The sequence below is a fragment of the Arachis ipaensis genome, chromosome B9 (genome assembly GCF_059453495.1).
Source record: "Arachis ipaensis isolate K30076 ecotype BB chromosome B9, ASM5945349v1, whole genome shotgun sequence".
NCBI lineage: Eukaryota > Viridiplantae > Streptophyta > Magnoliopsida > Fabales > Fabaceae > Arachis > Arachis ipaensis.
Genome location: NC_142444.1, coordinates 129,977,442 through 129,994,640, shown reverse-complemented (window position 1 = coordinate 129,994,640; position 17,199 = coordinate 129,977,442). Strand labels below are relative to the sequence as shown.

At 38.4% G+C, this 17,199-nt stretch overlaps 2 non-coding genes across 2 annotated transcripts; both read left to right on the top strand.

The window, feature by feature from the left end:
• Positions 1 to 2,250: 2,250 nt before the first annotated feature.
• Positions 2,251 to 2,358, top strand: LOC148546305 (small nucleolar RNA R71). The gene has a single exon (XR_015900899.1). It is a non-coding gene; the product is annotated as a small nucleolar RNA R71 (small nucleolar RNA).
• A 13,471-nt stretch (positions 2,359 to 15,829) lies between these two features.
• LOC148546304 (small nucleolar RNA R71) lies at positions 15,830 to 15,937 on the top strand. Its single transcript, XR_015900957.1, has one exon. It is a non-coding gene; the product is annotated as a small nucleolar RNA R71 (small nucleolar RNA).
• The last annotated feature ends 1,262 nt before the right edge of the window (positions 15,938 to 17,199 follow it).

The following is a 17,199-nucleotide window of genomic DNA, read 5'->3' as shown; positions in this document are numbered from 1 at the left end:
GTTTTTGGAGAAGAGTGTTTATGGGGTTGTGTGAAAGAGAGTGGTGAGAAGAAGTGAGTGGAAGTAGGTGGGGATCCTGTGGGGTCCACAGATCCTGAGTGGATCCTGTGGGGTCCACAGATCCTGAGGTGTTCAAGGAATTACATCCCTGCACCCATTAGGCATGTAAAAATGCCTTTGTACCCAACTCTGGGCGTTCAGCGCCAGGTTGGTGGCCATTTTGGGCGTTTAGCGCCCATTTGTGTGCCATTTCTGGCGTTGAACGCCAGAACCATGCCTGTTCTGGCGTTCAGCACCCAGAAGCTGCCCATTTTGGGCGTTCAGCGCCAGAACCATGCTCTGTTCTGGCGCTGAACGCCAGACAGATGCTCCTCCAGGGTGTGATTTTTCTTCTGCTGTTTTTGATTCCGTTTTCAATTTTTCTATTTATTTTGTGACTCCACATGATCATGAACCTAAGAAAACATGAAAAACAATAAAAATAAGAATTAGATAAACATTGGGTTGCCTCCCAACAAGCGCTTCTTTAATGTCAATAGCTTGACAGAGGGCTCTCATGGAGCCTCACAGATGTGCAGAGCTTTGTTGAAACTCTCCAACACCAAACTTAGAGTTTGGATATGGGAGTTTAACACCAAACTTAGAGTTTGGTTGTGGCCTCCCAACACCAAACTTAGAGTTTGACTGTGGGGGCTCTAATTGACTCTGTTTGGAGAGAAGCTTTTTCTGCTTCCTCTCCATGGTTGCAGAGGGAGATCCTTGAGTTTTAAACACAAGGGAGTCCTCATTCCATTGGAGGACTATTTCACCTCTGTCAACATCAATCACAGCTCTTGCTGTGGCCAGGAAAGGTCTTCCTAGGATGATGGATTCATCCTCTTCCTTTCCAGTATCCAGGACTATGAAATCAGCAGGGATGTAAAGGCCTTCAACCTTTACTAACACGTCCTCTACTTGTCCATAAGCCTGTTTTCTAGAGCTGTCTGCCATCTCTAATGAGATTTTAGCAGCTTGCACCCCATAGATTCCCAGTTTCTCTATTACAGAGAGGGGCATGAGGTTTATTCCTGAACCAAGGTCACACAGAGCCTTAAAGACCATGGTACCTATGGTGCAGGGTATTATGAACTTTCCAGGATCCTGTCTCTTCTGAGGCAATGTCAGTTGATCCAGATCACTTAGTTCATTGATGAACAAGGGAGGTTCAGCTTCCCAAGTATCAATGCCAAATAATTTGGCATTCAGCTTCATGATTGCACCAAGAAACTTGGCAGTTTGCTCTTCAGTAACATCCTCATTCTCTTCAGAAGAGGAATACTCATCAGAGCTCATGAAGGGTATAAGGAGGTTCAATGGAATCTCTATGGTCTCTAGATGAGCCTCAGAGTCCTTTGGTTCCTCAGAGGGAAGCTCTTTATTGGTCACTGGACGTCCCAGGAGGTCTTCCTCCTTGGGATTCATGTCCTCTCCTCTCCTCACAGGTTCGGCCATGGCACTTATGTCAATGGCCTTGCACTCTCCTTTTGGGTTCTCTTCTGTATTACTTGGGAGAGTACTAGGAGGGATTTCAGTGATCCTTTTACTCAGCTGGCCCACTTGTGCTTCCAAATTTCTAATGGAAGACCTTGTTTCATTCATGAAACTTACAGTGGCCTTAGATAGATCAGAGACTAGATTTGCTAAATTAGAAGCATTTTGTTCAGAGTTCTCTGTCTGTTGCTGAGTGGATGATGGAAAAGGCTTGCTATTGCTAAACCTGTTTCTTCCACCATTATTAAAGCCTTGTTGGGGCTTTTGATCCTTCCATGAGAAATTTAGATGATTTCTCCATGTTGAGTTATAGGTGTTTCCATAAGGTTCACCTAAGTAATTTACCTCTGCTATTGCAGGGTTCTCAGGATCATAAGCTTCTTCTTCAGAAGATGCCTCTTGAGTACTGTTGGATGCAGCTTGCATTCCATGCAGACTCTGAGAAATCATATTGACTTGCTGAGTTAATATTTTATTCTGAGCCAATGTGGCATTCAGAGTATCAACCTCAAGAACTCCCTTCTTCATAGGCGTCCCATTACTCACAGGATTCCTTTCAGAAGTGTACATGAACTGGTTATTAGCAACCATGTCAATGAGTTCTTGAGCTTCTGCAGGCGTTTTCTTTAGGTGAATGGATCCACCTGCAGAAGTGTCCAGTGACATCTTTGATAGCTCAGATAAACCATCATAGAATATATCCAGGATGGTCCATTCTGAAAGCATGTCAGTAGGACACTTTTTGGTCAACTGTTTGTATCTTTCCCAAGCTTCATAGAGGGATTCACCTTCTTTCTGTCTGAAGGTTTGAACATCAGCTCTAAGCTTGCTCAGCTTTTGAGGAGGAAAGTACTTGGCTAAGAAAGCCGTGACCAGCTTATCCCAAGAGTTCAGGCTGTCTTTGGGTTGAGAATCCAACCATAATCTAGCTCTGTCTCTTATAGCAAAAGGGAAAAGCATAAGCCTGTAGACTTCAGGATCTACTCCATTAGTCTTAACAGTATCACATATCTGCAAGAATTCAGTTAAGAACTGAAAAGGATCTTCAGATGGAAGTCCATGAAACTTGCAGTTCTGCTGCATCAGATAAACTAACTGAGGTTTCAGCTCAAAGTTGTTTGCTCCAATGGCAGGAATGGAGATGCTTCTTCCATGTAAATTGGAATTAGGTGCAGTAAAGTCACCAAGCATTCTCCTTGCATTGTTGTTGGGTTCGGCTGCCATCTCCTTTACTTGTTCGAAATTTTCAATCAAGTTGTCTCTGGATTGTTGTAATTTAGCTTCTCTTAATTTTCTCTTCAGAGTCCTTTCAGGTTCTGGATCAGCTTCAGCAAGAATGCCTTTTTCTCTGTCCCTGCTCATAAGAAAGAGGAGAGAAAAAGAAAAGAAGAGGAATCCTCTATGTCACAGTAAAGAGGATCCTTATTGTTAGAAGAAGAAAAGAAGAAGAAATTTGAACACAGATAGAAGAGGGGGTTCGAATTTGGTGATGATGTGAGGAAGAGATGTTAGTTAATGAATGAATAAATAGAATAGGATGAGAGAGAAGGAGGAAATTTTCGAAAATTATTTTTGAAAAGGAGTTAGTGATTTTTGAAAATTGGTTTTTTGAAAATTTGTTAGTATATTTTTTTTTTCGAAAATTAGAATTTAAAATTTAAAATAATAGTTAATTAAAAAGAAATTTTGAAAAAGGGGGAAGATATTTTCGAAAAATGAGAGAAAGAGAGTTAGTTAGGTGGTTTTGAAAAAGTTAAGAAACAAACAAAAAGTTAGTTAGTTAGTTGAGACAAATTTTGAAAAGGTTAGAAGTTAGGAAGTTAGAAAAGATATTTTGAAAAGATATTTTTGAAAAAGATAAGATGAGAAGATATTTTTTTAAAAAGATATGATAGAAATTAGTTTTTGAAAAAGATTTGATTTTTGAAATCACAATTAATGACTTGATTCACAAGAAATCACAATATATGATTCTAGAACTTAAAGTTTGAATCTTTCTTAACAAGCAAGTAACAAACTTCAAATTTTTGAATCAAAATATTAATTGATTATGTTATTTTCGAAAATTTTATATAAAAATAAGAAAAAGATTTTTGAAAAATATTTTTGGAATTTTCGAAAATAACTAAGAATTTTGAAAAAGATTTGATTTTTCAAATTGAAAATTTGATTTGACTCATGAAAGGAACTTGATTTTTAAAAAATTTTGAAAAAGTCAACTCAAATTTTCGAATTTGATGAGAGAAAAAGGGAAAGATATTTTTTTGATTTTTTGAAATTTTTTTTTTTGAAAACATGAAAATTATGCAATGCATGAAATTTTTAGATCAAAACAATGAATGCATGCAAGAATGCTATGAATGTCAAGATGAACACCAAGAACACTATGAATGTCAAGATGAACATCATAGACACAATTTTGAAAAATTTTTAATGCAAAGAAAACATGCAAGACACCAAACTTAGAATTCTTTAATGCTTAGACACTAAGAATTCAAGAATGCATGAGAAAAACATGAAAAGACACAAAACAAAAATTCATCAAGATCAAACAAGAAGACTTACCAAGAACAACTTGAAGATCATGAAGAACACCATGAATGCATGATATTTTCGAAAAAATGCAAGATGCATATGCAAGTGACACCAAACTTATGATATGACTCAAGACTCAAACAAGAAACAGAAAATATTTTTGATTTTTTTATGATTTTCTAATTTTTTTGGATTTTTTTTTCTCGAAAATTATATGAAAAAGAAAAATAAGGATTCCAAAATTTTTAATATGAATTCCAGGAATCTTGCATTCTTAGTCTAAAGCTTCAGTCCAGGAATTAGACATGGCTCACTAGCCAGCCAAGCTTTCAATGAAAGCTCCAGTCCAAAACACTAGACATGGCCAATGGCCAGCCAAGCTTCAGCATTTAACATCAGAGTATATTGATCTTGATAACAAATTGCTGCTCATCATTTATCAAGTATGTAACTTACCTCTGATGGTTTGGAAGCCTCAGTCCAAAAGAATTTAGACATGGCTTTACAGCCAGCCAGGCTTCACATGCTTCATGAAACACTAGAATTCATTCTTAAAAATTCTGAAGAAAATTTTTGAAAACATTTTTTTTCGAAAACAAAAGAAGAGTTTTTGAAAAAATTTTTGAAAACTTTTTGAAAAGAAAACGAAAAGAAAGTTACCCAATCTGAGCAACAAGATGAACCGTCAGTTGTCCAAACTCGAACAATCCCCCGGCAACGACGCCAAAAACTTGAAGCACGAAATTGTGATGTCCAGGCTCGAACAATCCCTGGCAACGTGAGCAACTTGGTGCGCGTAATCGTGATTACACACTCATAATTTGTCACAACTTCGATACAACTAACCAGCAAGTGCACTGGGTCGTCCAAGTAATACCTTACGTGAGTAAGGGTCGAATCCCACGGAGATTGTTGGTATGAAGCAAGCTATGGTCACCTTGTAAATCTCAGTCAGGCAGATATAAATGGTTATGTGGTTTTCGAATATTAATTGATAGAATAGGGATAGAGATACTTATGTAAATCATTGGTAGGAATTTCAGATAAACGAATGGAGATGCTTCTCGTTCCTCGGAACCTCTGCTTTCCTGCTATCTTCATCCAATCAGTCTCACTCCTTTCCAAGGCTGGCTTTATGCAAGGGCATCACCGTTGTCAGTGGCTACATCCCCTCCTCTCAGTGAAAGATATGCTCACATGCTCTGTCACAGCACGGCCAATCATCTGTCGGTTCTCGATCATGCTGGAATAGGATTCACCCTCCTTTTGCGTCTGTCACTAACGCCCAGCACTCGCGAGTTTGAAGCTCGTCACAGTCATTCAGTCATTGAATCCTACTCGGAATACCACAGACAAGGTTTAGACTTTCCGGATTCTCTTGAATGCCGCCATCATTCTAGCTTACGCCACGAAGATTCCGGTTAGGAGATCTAAGAGATATTCATTCTAGCTTATTTCATGTAGAACGGAAGTGTTTGTCAGGCACGCGTTCATAAGGGAGAAGGATGATGAGCGTCACACATAATCATCACCTTCATCATGTTCTTGGGTGCGAATGGATATCTTAGAAGCGAAATAAGAAGAATTGAATAGAAAACAGTAGTACTTTGCATTAATCTTTGAGGAACAGCAGAGCTCCACACCTTAATCTATGGAGTGTAGAAACTCTACCGTTGAAAATACATAAGTGAAGGTCCAGGCATGGCCGAGATGGCCAGCCCCCTTGATCTAAGAACAATGCATTCCAAGATGATCCTAAGATCCTAGGATGATCCAAAGATGCCTAATACAATAGTAAAAGGTCCTATTTATAATAAACTAGCTACTAAGGTTTACATGAGTAAGTAATTGATGCATAAATCCACTTCCGGGGCCCACTTGGTGTGTGTTTGGGCTGAGCCTGAGTGTTACACGTGCAGAGGCCATTTGTGGAGTTGAACGCCAGTTTCTGTGCCAGTTTGGGCGTTCAACTCTGGTTTTGGATCCTTTTCTGGCGCTGGACGCCAGATTTGGGCAGAAGGCTGGCGTTGAACGCCAGTTTACGTCGTCAATTCTTGGCCAAAGTATGGACTATTATATATTGCTGGAAAGCCCTGGATGTCTACTTTCCAACGCAATTGAAAGCGCGCCATTTCGAGTTCTGTAGCTCCAGAAAATCCACTTTGAGTGCAGGGAGGTCAGAATCCAACAACATCAGCAGTCCTTCTTCAACCTCTGAATCTGATTTTTGCTCAAGTCCCTCAATTTCAGCCAGAAAATACCTGAAATTACAGAAAAACACACAAACTCATAGTAAAGTCCAGAAATGTGAATTTAACATAAAAACTAATGAAAACATCCCTAAAAGTAACTAGATCCTACTAAAAACATACTAAAAACAATGTCAAAAAGCGTATAAATTATCCGCTCATCATAGGGTAGGAGTCATATTGGAAAGTGAAAAAGGAACTCGATTAAAATTGTCACTCAAGTTCAATTTTTTGCTTCTAACAACCAAGTAGAATATGGAGCCATTCTTGTTGGGGTAAGAATGGCCAAAGAAGTTGGAGCATCAATGGTACTCGTATTCAGTTACTCTCAGGTAATAACTTTCCAAGTAAATGGTGATTATCAGGCTAAAGATCCAAATATGAAAAGATAGTTGGAGAAAACATTGGCACAACTGGCTAAATTCCAAGAAGTTGAAGTTAGGCATATAACTCAGTAGATAAACAACTGAGCTGATGCCTTTTTCAAGCTAGCTAGCACAAAGCTAGGAGGTAACAATAAGGGCTTGATTCAAGAAACATTGTAGTCTTCCTCCGTAGCAAAAGAGGTCGACAACTTGGACGTCCTCTCAGTCTCCAAGAGGAGAAAAAAGCAAGAAAATTGGTCAGGGAAGCACAATATTATATCGTACTCTAAAATATTCCGTACAGAAGGAGAATATCCACACCACTATTAAAATGCGTCCCAACCTCAATAACAGGAGACATTTTGGATAAAGTCCACAGTAGTATTTGTAGAAATCACCTAGAGGAAAGATTGTTGGCAAAGAAGGTGCTCCGAGCTGGATTCTACTGGCTAACTTTACAAAAAGAGGTTGCTGGCTTCGTCAAGAAGTGCCCGCCTTGTCACTGCACGAGAGCTTCCATGTGGCACCCCCAGAAGAGCTCATCAACATTACTTCACCCTATTCCTTTGCATAATGAGGAGTTGATCTGCTCGGACAATTCCCACAAGCGTCAGGACAAGTGAAATATCTTATAGTAGGAGTTGATTACTTCATTAAATGGATTGAAGTAGAGCCATTGGCATATATCACAGCTCAAAGAAGTCAGAGGTTTCTCTACAAGAACATTGTAATAAGATTTGGAGTCCATTCTCAATTACCACTAATAATGGGACCCAATTCACTAACTCAACTTTTCGGAACTCAGTAGCAAGATTGAAAATCAAGCACCAGTTCACATCGCTGGAGCATTCCCAGGCCAATGGATAAGCAGAAGTTGCGAATAAAGTCATACTATTTGGGTTAAAGAAAAGATTGGATAAAGCAAAAGGATCATGAACAGAAGAATTTCCACAAGTGTTGTGGGCATATCAGACAACACCCCAATCCACCACAAGGGAGTTTCCTTTCCCACTTGCCTATGGCGTAAAGGCCATGATCCCTATAAAGGTAAGTGAAAAAAGTCCAAGGGTTAGATTTTACAGTAAAATTTGCAACATTCAGGCTCAAAAAGAGAAGCTTGACTTCCTACCCGAAGTACGAGAAGAAGCCTAGCTCCGTGAAAAGGCCTTGAAGCAAAGAATGACCACAAGATATAACAAAAAGGTCATAAGGAGAAACTTTGCTAGTAACGACCTTGTCCTTATCAAAAATGATATTGAGGGACCAAAATTGAGCAAAGAAAAACTAGCTCTTAATTAGAAAGGACCTTACAAGATTACAGAAGTCTTGGAAAAAGGATATTACAAAGTGTCCGACTTGTTAGAAAACGATCACATAGGTTGTAGCATGCCTACAACATGAAGAGATATTATAGCTAGATATCAAACCTTAATCCCTGATTTACTCTTTTTCTGACTTCATGGTTTTTTACCATTGGATTTTATTGAAGGGGGTTTTAATGAGATATCATAATAAGGACTAGGAGTTAGAATTTGTAAAACTCTTAATAGCAACTAATGTGAATACTTTTAATTTGCTTAATCAATAAAAAAAATTATTCAATATTTGTGTTCAATATTTATTATTTCTTCTAGACTTAACTACACTAGCTCATGCTAAAAAAATCGCGAAAATTGTGATCGACTTCATATGGTCGGCACAATAAAACGATGAGGTCCGAGTTGGAAGCATACTAGTTATATAAAACGACTTGAACCAAAATCAAATCATAAAAATAACTTGGTGAATAAAGATCATACGACAAATATAAGGACTGCAAAAATAACACGGGAAAAGGACATGAAAAAATTAACAAAAGCTCAATTAAAAACCCACAACCAAAGGGGATAAAAGTGTTAAAAAAATTACAAATTAATTGTTCATCGACCCACAACGCTGGCCATCAAATTTACATTAAAAAAGAAAAACTAAAAGGCAAAATCACGGGTAGTTTCATGAACAACATGAGCAATAGAATAAGGGGTAGCTTTAACAGCTGAAAGGATAAAAGACGTAGAGGTCTTGGGATCATCTAAATCGGACTCCTCTGGAATCTCCATGACTTGATCGTCAACCACGGTCTTATCTGGATCGATGACCAAGATGTCGACCTCAAAAGCTAGGACCTGGATTTGGGGTTTTAGATCGTCTACTGTCTCATCCAAGCCCTTAACTGAAGCATATTCCAAGTCCTTACGATCCCTCTTTAACTTCTCGAGTTGTTATTTGAGCTTGACTCTTTTCAGCTCTTCGTTGTACCTCCAGATATGAATCTTCTTTGTATCAGCCTGCTTCACCATATCCATTAACCAGGCGGCATCCTTCATGGTGTTCCTCTCATCCTTTTCCTAGACTTTTCCTTTTCATAGAAAGCAATTTTAGCATGAAGCTCCTCAACCTTAGTTTGAAGAGCACCATGGAGAGTTTATTTGAGTTTCTTGAAGATGGAAATGCAAACTCCAACTGTCCGAATTCCACCCTTTACCAACATCTCTAAATTTTTTTTCCAAATTAACATCATCCAAGGATATTTAGCTACCCGACATGATAAATTCTTTAATAAAGCCTATTGCATCAAAACTGGGATGAAAAATGCTCCTGTATTTATGGGAGAGAGTCTTGCATTTATGAGAAGCTCTAGAATTTGAGTCTTTGGAAGGATAAAAAATTTAGCGATTGGAGAAACTCGGGGAGAGAAAGTTTGTAGCTAAGATTGAGGAGGAGGTTGGAGAGGCATTTCAACCAAAGTAGCAGTGAGGTCGGAATCTGAAGGAGAAGTCAGACTAGCCCCCGATTTCTCGGCTTCAACCTGCCTGGCCCGAACTACTATGTTCTTCTTGGCCTACTTAAGTTTCTTGTATGTATTTGAACTGTTAACCACCCTCTCTATAGAAGATGAAATAATTAGCACAAGCATGATATACATTTATATACTGCAAATAATAAAGCTATCGCCCTAACTTGGTCTTAACATAACCTGACCTGGCTACATGAAAGTTCTTGGTATTGAGATTGGAAACTAGGACCCAACATTCTCGAAAAGGATTCATGATCATCTACTCCTCTTTGTTAAGATTTTTAAGCTTGTACCAGATAATCATTGATTATTCCTCCTAGTATAAACAAAACATATACTCGAATCGCTTATTAAAGTAAAAAGGCCAGTAACCCTCTTGAGGTTGGATTTTGAAATAGTAATTTTTGAAGTCATGGAAAGATTATTTGAAAATTAAAAATACATTTTGACCTTGAATAGCTCAGAGAGAAGTCTACTGTTGCTTTTTAAAGCTGAAAGGTTTTGTTAAGTGAAAGAAATAGAAGAAAATTCAAGGGAGGAGGAGATCAAGTGTACAACTAACAAGCTGGTAAATCTTCATGACATCTTGCTAGAATTCGGTGAAGTGGGTAGGAGTGACTCGACAAGTCAACAGGACATCTTGCTCAAAGACGGTGAAATGTATTTTGACACCAAGTCTAAAAAAACGATACTCATATGGTGCACGAAATTGTGATCTCAAGCAACGGCGCCAAAAACTCAGTACGCACGTTCTTAATCTTAAATTCTTTTGTCATTCACAACTTCGATACAACTAACCAACAAGTGCACTGGGTCATCCAAGTAATAAAACCTTACGTGAGTAAGGGTCGATCCCACGGAGATTGTTGGTATGAAGCAAGCTATGGTCATCTTATAAATCTCAGTCAGGCGGATATCAAATGGTTATGGAGTTTTCGAATAATAATAATAAATAAACAGAAAATAAAGATAGAAATACTTATGTAAATCATTGGTGAGAATTTCAGATAAGCGTATAGAGATGCTTTCGTTCCTTTGAACCTCTGCTTTCCTGTTGTCTTCATCCAATCATTCCTACTCCTTTACATGGCAAGCTTTCTGTAAGGCATCACCGTTGTCAATGGCTACATCCCATCCTCTCTGTGAAAAAGGTCCAAATGCTCTGTCACGGCACGGCTAATCATCTGGAGGTTCTCGATCATACTGGAATAGGATTCACCCTCCTTTTGCGTCTGTCACTACGCCCAGCACTCGCGAGTTTGAAGTTCGTCACAGCCATCCCTTCCCAGATCCAACTCGGAATACCACAGACAATGTTTAGACTTCCGGATCTCAGGAATGGCCATCCATGGGTTCTAACTTATACCACGAAGATTCTAATATCTCGGACTCGGTTCTCTGTATTAAATATCTAAGAGATACTCATTCTAGCTTGTTTGCATGTAGAACGGAAGTGTTTGTCAGGCACGCGTTCATAAGTGAAAATGATGATGAGTGTCACATAATCATCACATTCATCATGTTCTTGGGTGCGAATGGATATCTTAGAAGCGGAATAAGTTAAATTGAATAGAAAAACAGTAGTACTTTGTATTAAATCATGAGGAACAGCAGAGCTCCACACCTTAATCTATGGAGTGCAGAAACTCTACCGTTAAAAATACATAAGTGATGAAGGTTCAGGCATGGCCGAATGGCCAGCCCCCAAACGTGATCAATATGATCCAAAGTTGAACTAAAAATCATAAGATGTAAATACAATAGTAAAAAGTCCTATTTATACTAAACTAGTTACTAGGGTTTACAGAATTGAGTAAATGATGTAGAAATCTACTTTTGGGACCCACTTGGTGTGTGCTTGGGCTGAGCTTAAAGTTTACACGTGGAGAAGTTATTCTTGGAGTTGAACGTCAGTTTGTAACGTGTTTCTGGCATTGAACTCCACTTTGCAACTTGTTTCTGGTGCTGGACGCCAGACTGCAGCATGGAACTGGAGTTGAATGCTAGTTTACGTCGTCAATCCTTATTTAAAGTACGGACTATTATATATTGCTGGAAAGCCGTGGATGTCTACTTTCCAACGCAATTGGAAGCGTGCCATTTGGAGGTCTGTAGCTCCAGAAAATCCACTTTGAGTGCAGGGAGGTCAGAATCCAACAACATCTGCAGTCCTTCTTCAACCTCTGAATCTGATTTTTGCTCAAGTCCCTCAATTTCAATCAGAAAATATCTGAAATCATAGAAAAACACACAAACTCATAGTAAAGTCCAAAAATGTGAATTTAACATAAAAATTAATAAAAACATCCCTAAAAGTAACTAGATCCTACTAAAAACATACTAAAAACAATGCCAAAAAGCGTATAAATTATCCGCTCATCACAACAGCAAACTTAAATTGTTGCTTGTCCCCAAGCAACTAAAAATCAAATAGGATAAAAAAGAAGAGAATATACTATAAATTCCAAACTATCAATGAAACATAAATCCAATCAGATGAGCGGGACTTGTAACTTTTTGCCTCTTGAATAGTTTTGGCATCTCACTTTATCCATTGAAGTTCAGAATGATTGGCATCTATAGGAACTCAGAGTTCAGATAGTGTTATTAATTCTCCTAGTTCAGTATGTTGATTCTTGAACACAGCTACTTTATGAGTCTTGGCCGTGGCCCTAAGCACTTTGTTTTCCAGTATTACCACCGGATACATAAATACCACAGACACATAACTGGGTGAACCTTTTCAGATTGTGACTCAGCTTTGCTAAAGTACCTAATTAGAGGTGTCCAGGGTTCTTAAGCACACTCTTCTTTTGCTTTGGACCTTGACTTTAACCGCTCAGTCTCAAGTTTTCACTTGACACCTTGACGCCACAAGCACATGGTTAGGGACAGCTTGGTTTAGCCGCTTAGGCTAGGATTTTATTCCTTTAGGCCCTCCTATCCACTGATGCTCAAAGCCTTGGGATCCTTTTTATTTACCCTTGCCTTTTGGTTTTAAGGGTTATTGGCTTTTTGCTCTTGCCTTTTGGTTTTTAAGAGCTTTTGGTTTTTTCTGCTTGCTTTTTCTTTTTCTTTCTATTATTTTTTTTTCGCATATTTTTTTTCTGCAAGCTTTTGTATTCACTGCTTTTTCTTGCTTCAAGAATCATTTTTATGATTTTTCAGATTGTCAAATAACATTTCTCCTGTTCATCATTCTTTCAAGAGCCAACATATTTAACATTCTTAAACAACAACTTCAAGAGACATATGCACTGTTCAAGCATTCATTCAGAAAACAAAAAGTATTGTCACCACATCAATATAATTAAACTAAGTTCAAGGATAAGTTCGAAACTCATGTACTTCTTGTTCTTTTGAATTAAAAACATTTTTCATTTAAGGGAGGTGATGGATTCATAGGACATTCAAAACTTTAAGACAAAGTTACTAAATACTAATGATCATGTAATAAGACACTAACATAGATAAGCACTTAACATAAACAAAACGAAAAACAGAAAATTTGAGAACAAGGAATGAGTCCACCTTAGTGATGGTGGCGTTTCCTTCTTGAGGAACCAATGATGTCCTTGAGCTCTTCTATGTCTTTTCCTTGTCTTTGTTGCTCCTCCCTCATTGCTCTTTGATCTTCTCTAATTTCATGGAGGATGATGGAGTGATCTTGATGTTCCTATCCTTAGTTGCTCCCAATAATTGTGTGGAGGAAAATGTATCCCCTGAGGTATCTCAGGGATCTCTTGATTTGTAGTCAAATGTTCTACCACTGAGCTATAGACCCTTGAGATGAATCTCTCCATCTCATATGACTCGGAGGTGGGAGCTTTTGTCTTCCCTTTCCTCTTTCTAGAGGTTTCTCTGGCCTTAGGTGCCATCAATGGTTATGGAAAAACAAAAAAAAAAGCTATGCTTTTACCACACCAAACTTAGAATGTTGCTCGCCCTCGAGCAAAAGAAGAAAGAATAGCAGAAGAAGAAGAAGATATGGAGGAGATGGATGGATGTGTGTATTCGGCTATATGGGTGGGCTTGGGTGGGAAAGAGATTTTGAATTTTGAAGGTAGGTGGGGTGTATGGATGTGAGTGGTGAATGGAAAACAGAAGGGATGACTATGAATGGAGAGAGAGAGGGTGATATAGGATTATGAGGAGGGAAGGTGAGTGGAGGTATGTGGGGATCCTGTGGGGTCCACAGATCCTGAGGTGTCAAGGATTTACATCCCTGCACCAATTAGGCATGTAAAATGCCTTTGCATGCATTTCTGACGTTTAGACGCCAAAGTGATGCTTGTTTTGGGCGTTCAACGCCCATATGCAGCATATTTCTGGCGTTGAACGCCAGCTTCATGCTTGTTTCTGGCATTCAGCGCTAGCTCCATGCTCTGTTCTGGCGTTGAACGCCAGCCAGATGCTCCTTATTGGCGTTTAAACGCCAGTAAGCCCTTCCTCCAGGGTGTTCTATTTTCAATGCTATTTTTCATTCTGTTTTCGATTTTTTCAGTAGTTTTTGTGACTTCACATGATCATCAACCTAATAAATCATGAAATAACAAAGAGAAAATAAAATAAAATATATTAAATAACATTGGGTTGCCTCCCAACAAGCGCTTCTTTTAATGTTATTAGCTTGACAGTGGGCTCTCACTGAGCCATACAGGTGATCAGGTTAATTTTATAGATTCCCAACACCAAACTTAGAGTTTAGATGTGGGAATTCAACACCAAACTTAGAGTTTGATTGTGGGGGCTTTGTTTGACTCTGTACTGAGAGAAGCTTTTCATGCTTCCTCTCCATGGTTACAGAAGGAGAACCTTGAGTTTTAAACACAAGGTAGTCCTCATTCAGTTGAAGGACCAACTCTCCTCTGTCCACATCAATCACAGCTCTTGCTGTGGCTAGGAAGGGTCTTCCAAGAATGATGGATTCATCCTCATCCTTCCCAGTATCTAGGATTATGAAATCAGCAGGGATGTAAAGGCCTTCAACCTTTACTAACATGTCCTCTACTTGTCCATAAGCTTGTTTTCTGGAATTGCCTGCCATCTCTAATGAGATTCTAGCAGCTTGTACCTCAAAGATTCCCAGTTTCTCCATTACAGAGAGTGGCATGAGGTTTATTCCTGACCCCAGGTCACATAGAGCCTTCTCAAAGGTCATGGTGCCTATGGTACAAGGTATTAGAAACTTTCCAGGATCCTATTTCTTCTGAGGCAATCTCAGTTGATCCAATGCATTTAGTTCATTGGTGAACAGGGGAGGTTCATCTCCCCAAGTCTTGTTACCAAATAGTTTGGCATTCAGCTTCATGATTGCACCAAGGTACTTGGCAACTTGCTCTTCAGTAACATCCTCATTCTCTTCAGAAGAAGAATACTCATCAGAGCTCATGAATGGTATAAGGAGGTTTAATGGAATCTCTATTGTCTCTAAATGAGCCTCAGATTCCTTTGGTTCCTCAAAGGAAAACTCCTTGTTGATCATTGGACGTCCCAGGAGGTCTTCCTCCTTGGGATTCACGTCCTCCCCTTCCTCCTTGGATTCGGCCATGATGGTTATATCAATGGCCTTGCAATCTCTTTTTGGATTCTCTTCTGTATTGCTTGGGAGAGTACTAGGAGGGGTTTCAGTGATCTTCTTACTCAGCTGGCCCACTTGTGCCTCCAAATTTCTAATGGATGACCTTGTTTCATTCATGAAACTAAGAGTGGCTTTAGATAGATCAGAGACTAAATTTGCTAAGCTAGATGGATTCTGCTCAGAATTCTTTGTCTGTTGCTGAGTGGATGATGGAAAAGGTTTACTATTGTTAAACCTGTTTCTTCCACCATTATTAAAGCCTTGTTGAGGATTTTGTTGATCCTTCCATGAGAGATTTGGGTGATTTCTCCATGAGGGATTATAGGTGTTTCCATAGGGTTCACCCATATAATTTTACCTCTGCTATTGCAGGGTTCTCAGGATCATAAGCTTCTTCTTTAGAAGATGCCTCTTGAGTACTGTTGGATGCAGCTTGCATTCCATTCAGACTCTGAGAAATCATATTAACCTGCTGAGTCAATAGTTTGTTCTGAGCCAATATGGCATTCAGAGTATCAATTTCAAGAACTCCCTTCTTTTGAGGCGTCCCATTACTCACAGGATTCCTCTCAGAAGTGTACATGAACTGGTTATTAGCAACCATGTCAATGAGTTCTTGAGCTTCTGCAGGCGTTTTCTTTAGGTGAATGGATCCACCTGCAGAAGTATCCAATGACATCCTAGCTAATTCAGACAGACCATCATAGAATATATCCAGAATGGTCCATTCTGAAAGCATGTCAGAAGGACACTTTTTGGTCAGTTGCTTATATCTCTCCCAAGCTTCATAGAGGGATTCACCTTCTTTCTGTCTGAAGGTTTGAACATCCACTCTAAGCTTACTGAGCTTTTGAGGAGGAAAGAACTTGGCTAAGAAAGCCGTGACCAGCTTATCCCAAGAGTTCAGGCTATCCTTGGGTTGAGAGTCCAACCATATTCTAGCTCTGTCTCTTACAGCAAAAGGAAAAAGCATGAGCCTGTAGACTTCAGGATCTACTCCATTAGTCTTAACAGTATCACATATCTGCAAGAATTCAGTTAAGAACTGAAAGGGATCTTCAGATGGAAATCTATGAAACTTGCAGTTTTGCTGCATCAGAGAAACTAGTTGAGGCCTAAGCTCAAAATTGTTTGCTCCAATGGCAGGAATGGAGATGCTTCTTTCATGTAAATTGGAATTAGGTGCAGTGAAGTCACCAAGCATCCTCCTTGCATTATTATTATTTTCGGCTGCCATCTCCTCTTCCTGTTCGAAAATTCTTGTAAGGTTGTCTCTGGATTGTTGTATTTTAACTTCTCTTAGTTTCCTTTTCAGAGTCCTTTCAGGTTCAGGATCTGCTTCAACAAGAATGTTCTTGTCCTTGCTCCTGCTCATATGACAAAGAAGGGAATAACAAAGAAAATATGGAATCCTCTATGTCACAGTATAGAGATTCCTTTGTGTGAGTAGAAGAAGAAAAGAATGTAATGTAAGGAAAGAGAAGAGAGGAGAATCCAAACACAAGATGAGGAGAGCAGAGATATGAGATGAAGAGAAGTGTTAGTAAGTAATTAAATAAATAGAAGAAGATGAGAGAGAGAAATTTTCGAAAATAATTTTTGAAAAGGAGTTGATGATTTTCGAAAATTAAAGGGAAAATAAAATTAAAATTAAAATTTAAAACAATTAATTAATTAAAAAGAATTTTTGAAAAAGAGGGAGGTATTTTCGAAAATTAGAGAGGGATAGTTAGTTAGGTAGTTTTGAAACAAAAAAAAAGTTAATTAGTTAGTTGAAACAAATTTTGAAAATCAATTTTTAAAAGATAAGAAGATAAGAAGTTAGAAAAGATATTTGAAAAAGATATGATATGAAAAGATATGATTAAAAAGATGTGATTTTGAAAAAGATAAGATAAAAAGATATTTTTGAAGAGATATGATTGAAATTAGTTTTGAAAAAGATTTGAATTTTAAAATCAAAATTAACGACTTGACTCACAAGTAATCACAAGATATGATTCTAGAACTTAAAGTTTGAATCTTTCTTAACAAGCAAGTAACAAACTTGAAATTTTTTAATCAAAATATTAATTGTTGATAATATTTTCGAAAATTGTGAGA